This window comes from Lissotriton helveticus, chromosome 6 (assembly GCF_964261635.1).
Source record: "Lissotriton helveticus chromosome 6, aLisHel1.1, whole genome shotgun sequence".
In the NCBI taxonomy this organism is placed as follows: domain Eukaryota; kingdom Metazoa; phylum Chordata; class Amphibia; order Caudata; family Salamandridae; genus Lissotriton; species Lissotriton helveticus.
In genome coordinates, this window is record NC_136067.1 from 1699764891 (window position 1) to 1699772358 (window position 7468).

Here is a 7468-nt window from a genome sequence, read left to right on the forward strand (position 1 = left end):
TATTATTCCAAAACTGTGCCATGGTACTTTTCCCCAAATTGGAATTGTGGCAGACGCGTAAGCGGTACGTTTTCTAAAAATCATATATAGATATCCGCGGTCCCCTCGCTTATAAACTTGAATGCAGTTTTTTTTAGTTGCACATTTTTTTTTTTAGCAACTGCGTCATGAACATAATTTATGCAGGGCGAGGGCTGCATGCTAAACAGGATTCCTCTAAAGAGAGGGAGGGCCCTGCAGCTCCTCACAAGCAGAGGAGAGAGGACACCATGCCAAGGACACGGAGATCTCACCTCTGGGACGGAACGGCGGAGGAAACTCCAGGAAGACGCACAACTTGGCCTCCCTGCAAGAATGTGCGAGGCCGGCGCTCGGAAAGCAAAGCTGGCTCGGGTGGCTGAGTGGGCTAATGTACCCGCTGCAGGCGTCAGATTTCTGATCTCGTGGTCAAAAGCGTGAACCCCAGTGTGTCCACTCAGCTGCATTCCCGTCTCCGTCAGATTGAGGAGTACCAAAACGGCTGTTTTCAGTGCTTAGCGTCAAGAGGCCAATTGAGGGCGAACAGGTTCTGTACGAATACACCTGCAATGTGGCTTCCTTTCCCAGGTGGGTCCCTGGAGGCTACATGCACTTATTGACGGAATCATAAAGGCGTAGGTACCAGAGCATTGTACACGTCTGTGAGGTTAAGCATCGTGTGTGGCTGAGTTAAGGCTACGGAGAAGGACCCCGAGTGACCTGTATTATCTAAAGTTGTACCTGCACCTGAGGGATATTAGTCTTAACTAGGTCCCGCTTGAGCAGGGGTTTGCCAGTTCAGATAGGTGGTCGGGTCAATGGAACCCTCTATGAAGCTTCCTTAATGGTACTTAACCCACTCATTGCACCTTTAGGGCTCGGGACAGGCTGTGGCCAGATAGGAGCCCTGCACAAGTGCTGCCCTCTGTTGGTAGAAATTCTTCCCAATTCAACCTCTAGTAAGGCTTCCGCCCTCCAACACTGGTCATTTTACACCCACCATAAAACCCTGGCCTTGAGCAAGACTACAGCGATCTTCACAAAGGTGCCGCATCTCAAAAGAGGGTTTGCATTGTTCCCGCCGTCCCTCTATCAGCCCCAAAACCTCTTCCAGTGAACTTTGTCAGCACGTATTACTAACCGAGAATTTAAGGTCTGTCCAAGCTGTATAAGGTCTCCCAGATGAGATGCCTTCATCAGACAATGTTCCATGCAAAAGGGTCACAAGCATTGCATAGTGTGGCACAGATCCACACCGGCATCCTCAGGAGAGAACCCACCTAACAATCTGTAAGAAATAAAGGTCTCTGGTTGGCAGTGGTTTGCACACTGTCAGATTCACAATGGCGGACCCCAGGTACTGCACCTCACACCAGTTCCAATATATTATAGTCCTGGGCAAGAAACCCCTGCACCAGCCGTTGCGCGACGCCCCCGATTTACACACAATTAATAAATAAACGCGAGTTAGGGAACTGACTGTTCTTAGGGTATGTAAATCATGACCGATTAATTTGTTAGTTTTATATCAGAAACGCGATTACGTCCTATATTGTAAACACAAAATATACATTTCAGTAGAGGATTACCCCCCCCCCGTTCTTCCTTATGACATTCGAGTTCGGAATTAGTAATAGTAAGGAACTGTATTAAGTTATGCGCAAGGGTAGCCCACCTCAACGTTTTAATGCGAACGAGTATAGGCAATTCAAATAGCTGATTCACAGAGCTTAATGACGAACTAACAAGCTTTGGCAAAGCCAATAGGTCTCGACGCCTATGTAAGATCTATTGCCTTAGCCATGTTGTAACATTGCAGAAAGTAAAGAAAAAGCTATATGACACAGCAAGCGTTGACCGTGTCTTAGCGTTCAATTCTTTTTTTTTAAACTTTCAGCCCTGCTGCACTTAAGCTAGCGCTGCTGTACAATATGGCCAAACAAGCATTGGCATAGGCAATAGGTCTCGCCTTTGGGGCCTTATAAGTATTTAGCCGTGCAGCACATTATCCTGGATGTTGCAACTATAAACAATTAAGTAGCTGGCTTAAAACCATAGTCGCAAACTCAATCTACAGAAATGTGCACATTTGCTAGCAGTATAGCAAATTGCGCAATTTATACGTAGCATACTAAAGCATGCAAAGGCAGGTTCCATTGTGACTGCCATCACAAGATATGTTGAAGAGAATTTCTGCCACTTTCATTATTGGAAAACCATACGACGATATCAGGCTTCTTACATGTGTTTTTAGGCCTGGCCTGACCACAGACGTCTGAAAGATCAATTAATACCAATGCTTTAAATTATACATAAAGCGGATTTGCCTCAGCCCTGAGCAGAATTTCATTCTCACCCTGTGCTATTGGCTGTTTCGTTTATCATTTACCTCTTTCAGAGCAGGTGCACTAATGGACTATTTTACATCTCAAAAGGGCAATGACTCATTAGACATTAAATTATTCGTTTGGCGGTGCAGGGAGGTTGGTAGAGAACTTTCTTGGTAGTTCTTTATCAGTCTGTCTTATTGAACAGGATAAGCTCATATCGTTTTACCATTACTTGTTGCCAAATTTCTGGTGAGGTACAAATCCTTTGTTAGTATATATAAGTAACAATAAAAACACATAAAAAAAGAAATTAAATTATGTAATACATGTATGGTTTAGAAGAAAACAATTCTTTGCAGTTTGTAGTTTTTAGGGCTCGGGCCTCCGCCTCCACGAAGTGGGGGGCGGAGCTTCGCGAGGACTTATGCGTTCAAAAAAACAGAAGAATTCAGAAAGGGCTCCGGCTGGCACATTCCTTAGTTTTTTCTGGCATGTGCGTAGTGATTCGTCTTCGCTGTGCTGTGTATTTAGTAGCGTTGACGTGATAGGCTGTATGTAATGTACGCGTGCCCGATTTGGCATATTCTGTGCGCGAACGAGCACGGCAGAGTGATTAATCTTAATTAGGAGCTGTCAGAGTGCCCGTGTAATGCAATCCAGATGGTGCGAGCGCGTTCACCATTGCATTGCATGTATCATGCGCGCGTTTAACATTTACCTTTCGCGCACGGCAGTTCATTCAGGTTTACTCGGCTAATTTCAATGTTTGAATAGCTGAAATGCTTTTACCGAAGTTTAAAATGTTTGTTTGGAATAAAAGGTTTACAGTTTTCAGCTAGCTTGCACCTCCTGCGTAGTGCAGAGTGGTAGTGCGTAGTGCAGGGTGGTAGTGCGTAGTGCAGAGTGGTAGTGCGTAGTGTAGAGTGGTAGTGCAGAGTGCAGAGTGGTAGTGCAGAGTGGTAGTGCGTAGTGCAGAGTGGTAGTGCGTAGTGCAGAGTGGTAGTGCGTAGTGCAGAGTGGTAGTGCGTAGTGCAGAGTGGTAGTGCAGAGTGCAGAGTGGTAGTGCAGAGTGCAGAGTGGTAGTGCGTAGTGCAGAGTGGTAGTGCGTAGTGCAGAGTGGTAGTGCAGAGTGGTAGTGCGTAGTGCAGAGTGGTTGTGCGTAGTGCAGAGTGGTTGTGCAGAGTGGTAGTGCGTAGTGCAGAGTCGTAGTGCAGAGTGGTAGTGCGTAGTGCAGAGTGGTAGTGCAGAGTGGTAGTGCGTAGTGCAGAGTGGTTGTGCGTAGTGCAGAGTGGTTGTGCAGAGTGGTAGTGCGTAGTGCAGAGTGGTAGTGCGTAGTGCAGAGTGGTAGTGCGTAGTGCAGAGTGGTAGTGCGTAGTGCAGAGTGGTAGTGCGTAGTGCAGAGTGGGAGTGCAGAGTGGTAGTGCAGAGTGCAGAGTGGTAGTGCAGAGTGCAGTTTGAGAGTGCAGAGTGGTAGTGCAGAGTGGTAGTGCGTAGTGCAGAGTGGTAGTGCAGAGTGGTAGTGCGTAGTGCAGAGTGGTAGTGCGTAGTACAGAGTGGTAGTGCGTAGTGCAGAGTGGTAGTGCATAGTGCAGAGTGGTAGTGCGTAGTGCAGAGTCGTAGTGCGTAGTGCAGAGTCGTAGTGCAGAGTGGTAGTGCAGAGTGGTAGTGCGTAGTGCAGAGTGGTAGTGCGTAGTGCAGAGTGGTAGTGCGTAGTGCAGAGTGGTAGTGCGTAGTGCAGAGTGGTAGTGCTTGGTGCAGAGTGGTAGTGCGTAGTGCAGAGTGGTAGTGCAGAGTGGTAGTGCGTAGTGCAGAGTGGTAGTGCGTAGTGCAGAGTGGTAGTGCAGAGTGGTAGTGCGTAGTGCAGAGTGGTAGTGCGTAGTGCAGAGTGGTAGTGCGTAGTGCAGAGTGGTAGTGCGTAGTGCAGAGTGCTAGTGCGTAGTTTAGAGTGGTAGTGCAGAGTGCAGAGTGGTAGTGCAGAGTGCAGAGTGGTAGTGCGTAGTGCAGAGTGGTAGTGCAGAGTGGTAGTGCGTAGTGCAGAGTGGTAGTGCGTAGTGCAGAGTGGTAGTGCAGAGTGGTAGTGCGTAGTGCAGAGTGGTAGTGCGTAGTGCAGAGTGGTAGTGCAGAGTGGTAGTGCGTAGTGTAGAGTGGTAGTGTAGAGTGGTAGTGCGTAGTGCAGAGTGGTAGTGCGTAGTGCAGAGTGGTAGTGCGTAGTGCAGAGTGGTAGTGCGTAGTGCAGAGTGGTAGTGCAGAGTGGTAGTGCGTAGTGGTAGTGCGTAGTGCAGAGTAGTAGTGCGTAGTGCAGAGTGGTAGTGCGTAGTGCAGAGTGGTAGTGCAGAGTGGTAGTGCGTAGTGCAGAGTGGTAGTGCGTAGTGCAGAGTGGTAGTGCGTAGTGCAGAGTGGTAGTGCAGAGTGCAGAGTGGTAGTGCAGAGTGCAGTTTGAGAGTGCAGAGTGGTAGTGCAGAGTGGTAGTGCAGAGTGGTAGTGCAGAGTGCAGAGTGGTAGTGCGTAGTGCAGAGTGGTAGTGCGTAGTGCAGTTTGAGAGTGCAGAGTGGTAGTGCAGAGTGGTAGTGAAGAGTGCAGAGTGGTAGTGTGTAGTGCAGAGTGGTAGTGCGTAGTGCAGAGTGGTAGTGCGTAGTGCAGAGTGGTAGTGCGTAGTGCAGAGTGGTAGTGCGTAGTGCAGAGTGGTAGTGCGTAGTGCAGAGTGGTAGTGTAGAGTGGTAGTGCGTAGTGCAGAGTGGTAGTGCAGAGTGGTAGTGCGTAGTGCAGAGTGGTAGTGCAGAGTGGTAGTGCGTAGTGCAGAGTGGTAGTGCAGAGTGGTAGTGCGTAGTGCAGAGTGGTAGTGCAGAGTGGTAGTGCGTAGTGCAGAGTGGTAGTGCAGAGTGGTAGTGCGTAGTGCAGAGTGGTAGTGCAGAGTGGTAGTGCAGACACTCCTTCACACATGACGAAAACACATTGCCATTTACAATGCCATTAGTTCAAAATTCAATAAATCTGAGCCACCACCACCAGTACTAACACTACCAGTACCACCACCACCAGTACTACCACCATCAGTACTACCAGTACTACCACCACCAGTACTATTACTACTACAGCCACCAGTACTACCACTACCACCACCAACAGTACTACCACCACCACCAGTACTACCAGTACCAGTACTGCTACAACCAGTACCACTACCACCACCAGTACTACCACCACCAGTACCACCACCAGCAGTACTACCACTACCAGTATTATGGGCAGCAGTACCACCACCACCACCAATGCTACTGCTACCAGTACTACCACCACCACCAGTACTCCCGCTACCAGTACCACCACCACCAGTACCACCACTACTACCACCAGCAGTACTACCACCAACAGTACTACCAGTACCACCACCTCCAGTACTACCACTACTACCAGTACCACCACCGTCAGTACTACCAGTACCACCACCACCAGTACGACCACTACCAGTACCACCAACACCACCAGTACTACCAGTACTACCACCACCAGTACTACCACTACTACAGCCGCCAGTACTACCACTACAACAGCCACCAGTACTACCACTACCACCACCAACAGTACTACCACCACCACCAGTACTACCAGTAGCAGTACTACCACAACCAGTACCACTACCACCACCAGTACCACCACCACCAGTACCACCACCACCAGTACTACCACTACCAGTATTACGGGCAGCAGTACCACCACCACCAATGCTACTGCTACCAGTACCACCACCACCAGTACTCCCGCTACCAGTACCACCACCACCAGTACCACCACTACCAGTACTACCACCACCAGTACTACCACCAACAGTACTACCATTACCAGTACCACCACCTCCAGTACTACCACTACTACCACTACCAGTACCACCACCAGTACTACCAGTACCACCACCACCAGTACTACCAGTACCACCACCACTAGTACTACCACTACCACCACCATCACCAGTACTACCACCATCAGTACTACCACTACTACAGCCACCAGTACTACCACTACTACAGCCACCAGTACTACCACTACTACAGCCACCAGTACTACCACTACCAGCACCAACAGTACTAACACCACCGCCAGTACTACCAGTACCACCACCACCAGTACTACCACTACCACCACCACCACATTAACACACTCCAGTATTACGGGCAGCAGTACCACCACCACCAATGCTACTGCTACCAGTACCACCACCACCAGTACTCCAGCTACCAGTACCACCACCACCACCAGTACCCCCACTACCAGTACTACCACCACCAGTACTACCACCAACAGTACTACCATTACCAGTACCACCACCTCCAGTACTACCACTACTACCACTACCAGTACCGCCACCAGTACTACCAGTACCACCACCACCAGTACTACCACTACCACCACCACCAGTACTACCACTACCAGTACCACCACCATCACCAGTACTACCACCATCAGTACTACCAGTACTACCACCACCAGTACTACCACTACTACAGCCACCAGTACTACCACTACTACAGCCACCACTACTACCACTACCACCACCAACAGTACTAACACCACCGCCAGTACTACCAGTACCACCACCACCAGTACTACCACTACCACCACCACCACATTAACATACTCCATAACACTTAGCAAAAATACATTACCATTTACAATGCCATTAGCTCAAACTCAAATAAATCCGAGCCCGATTGCATTTCTAATGCTTGTTATCCAAGGTGGTGACTGCTTCCACTTCAGAAAAGTGATCACCCTTCTCGCATTTTTGCCCCGCCTCACCCTTCTGAGGAGGAGGAGAGGCTCCATTGTTTAGATCCAAAAATGGTCCTTCGTTTTTAGATCGATTGTACCAAGGGCCAACATCTGGACCATCAGATTTTCATTGGATTCACTGGAGCAAAGAAGGGTACAGCTGTGCAAAAGAGGACCATCTGTCTATGGATTAAATCCTGCATAAATATCTGCTACACATTCACGAAGAAGCCACCTCCAGAAGACTTGAGAGCTCACCCTACTAGAGCCATGGCTGTGACTAATGTGTTGCCTGTTGAGTTCCTGTTCTTGGTATGTGCCAGGCTGCTATGTGTAGCAAACCAGTGGGAAAC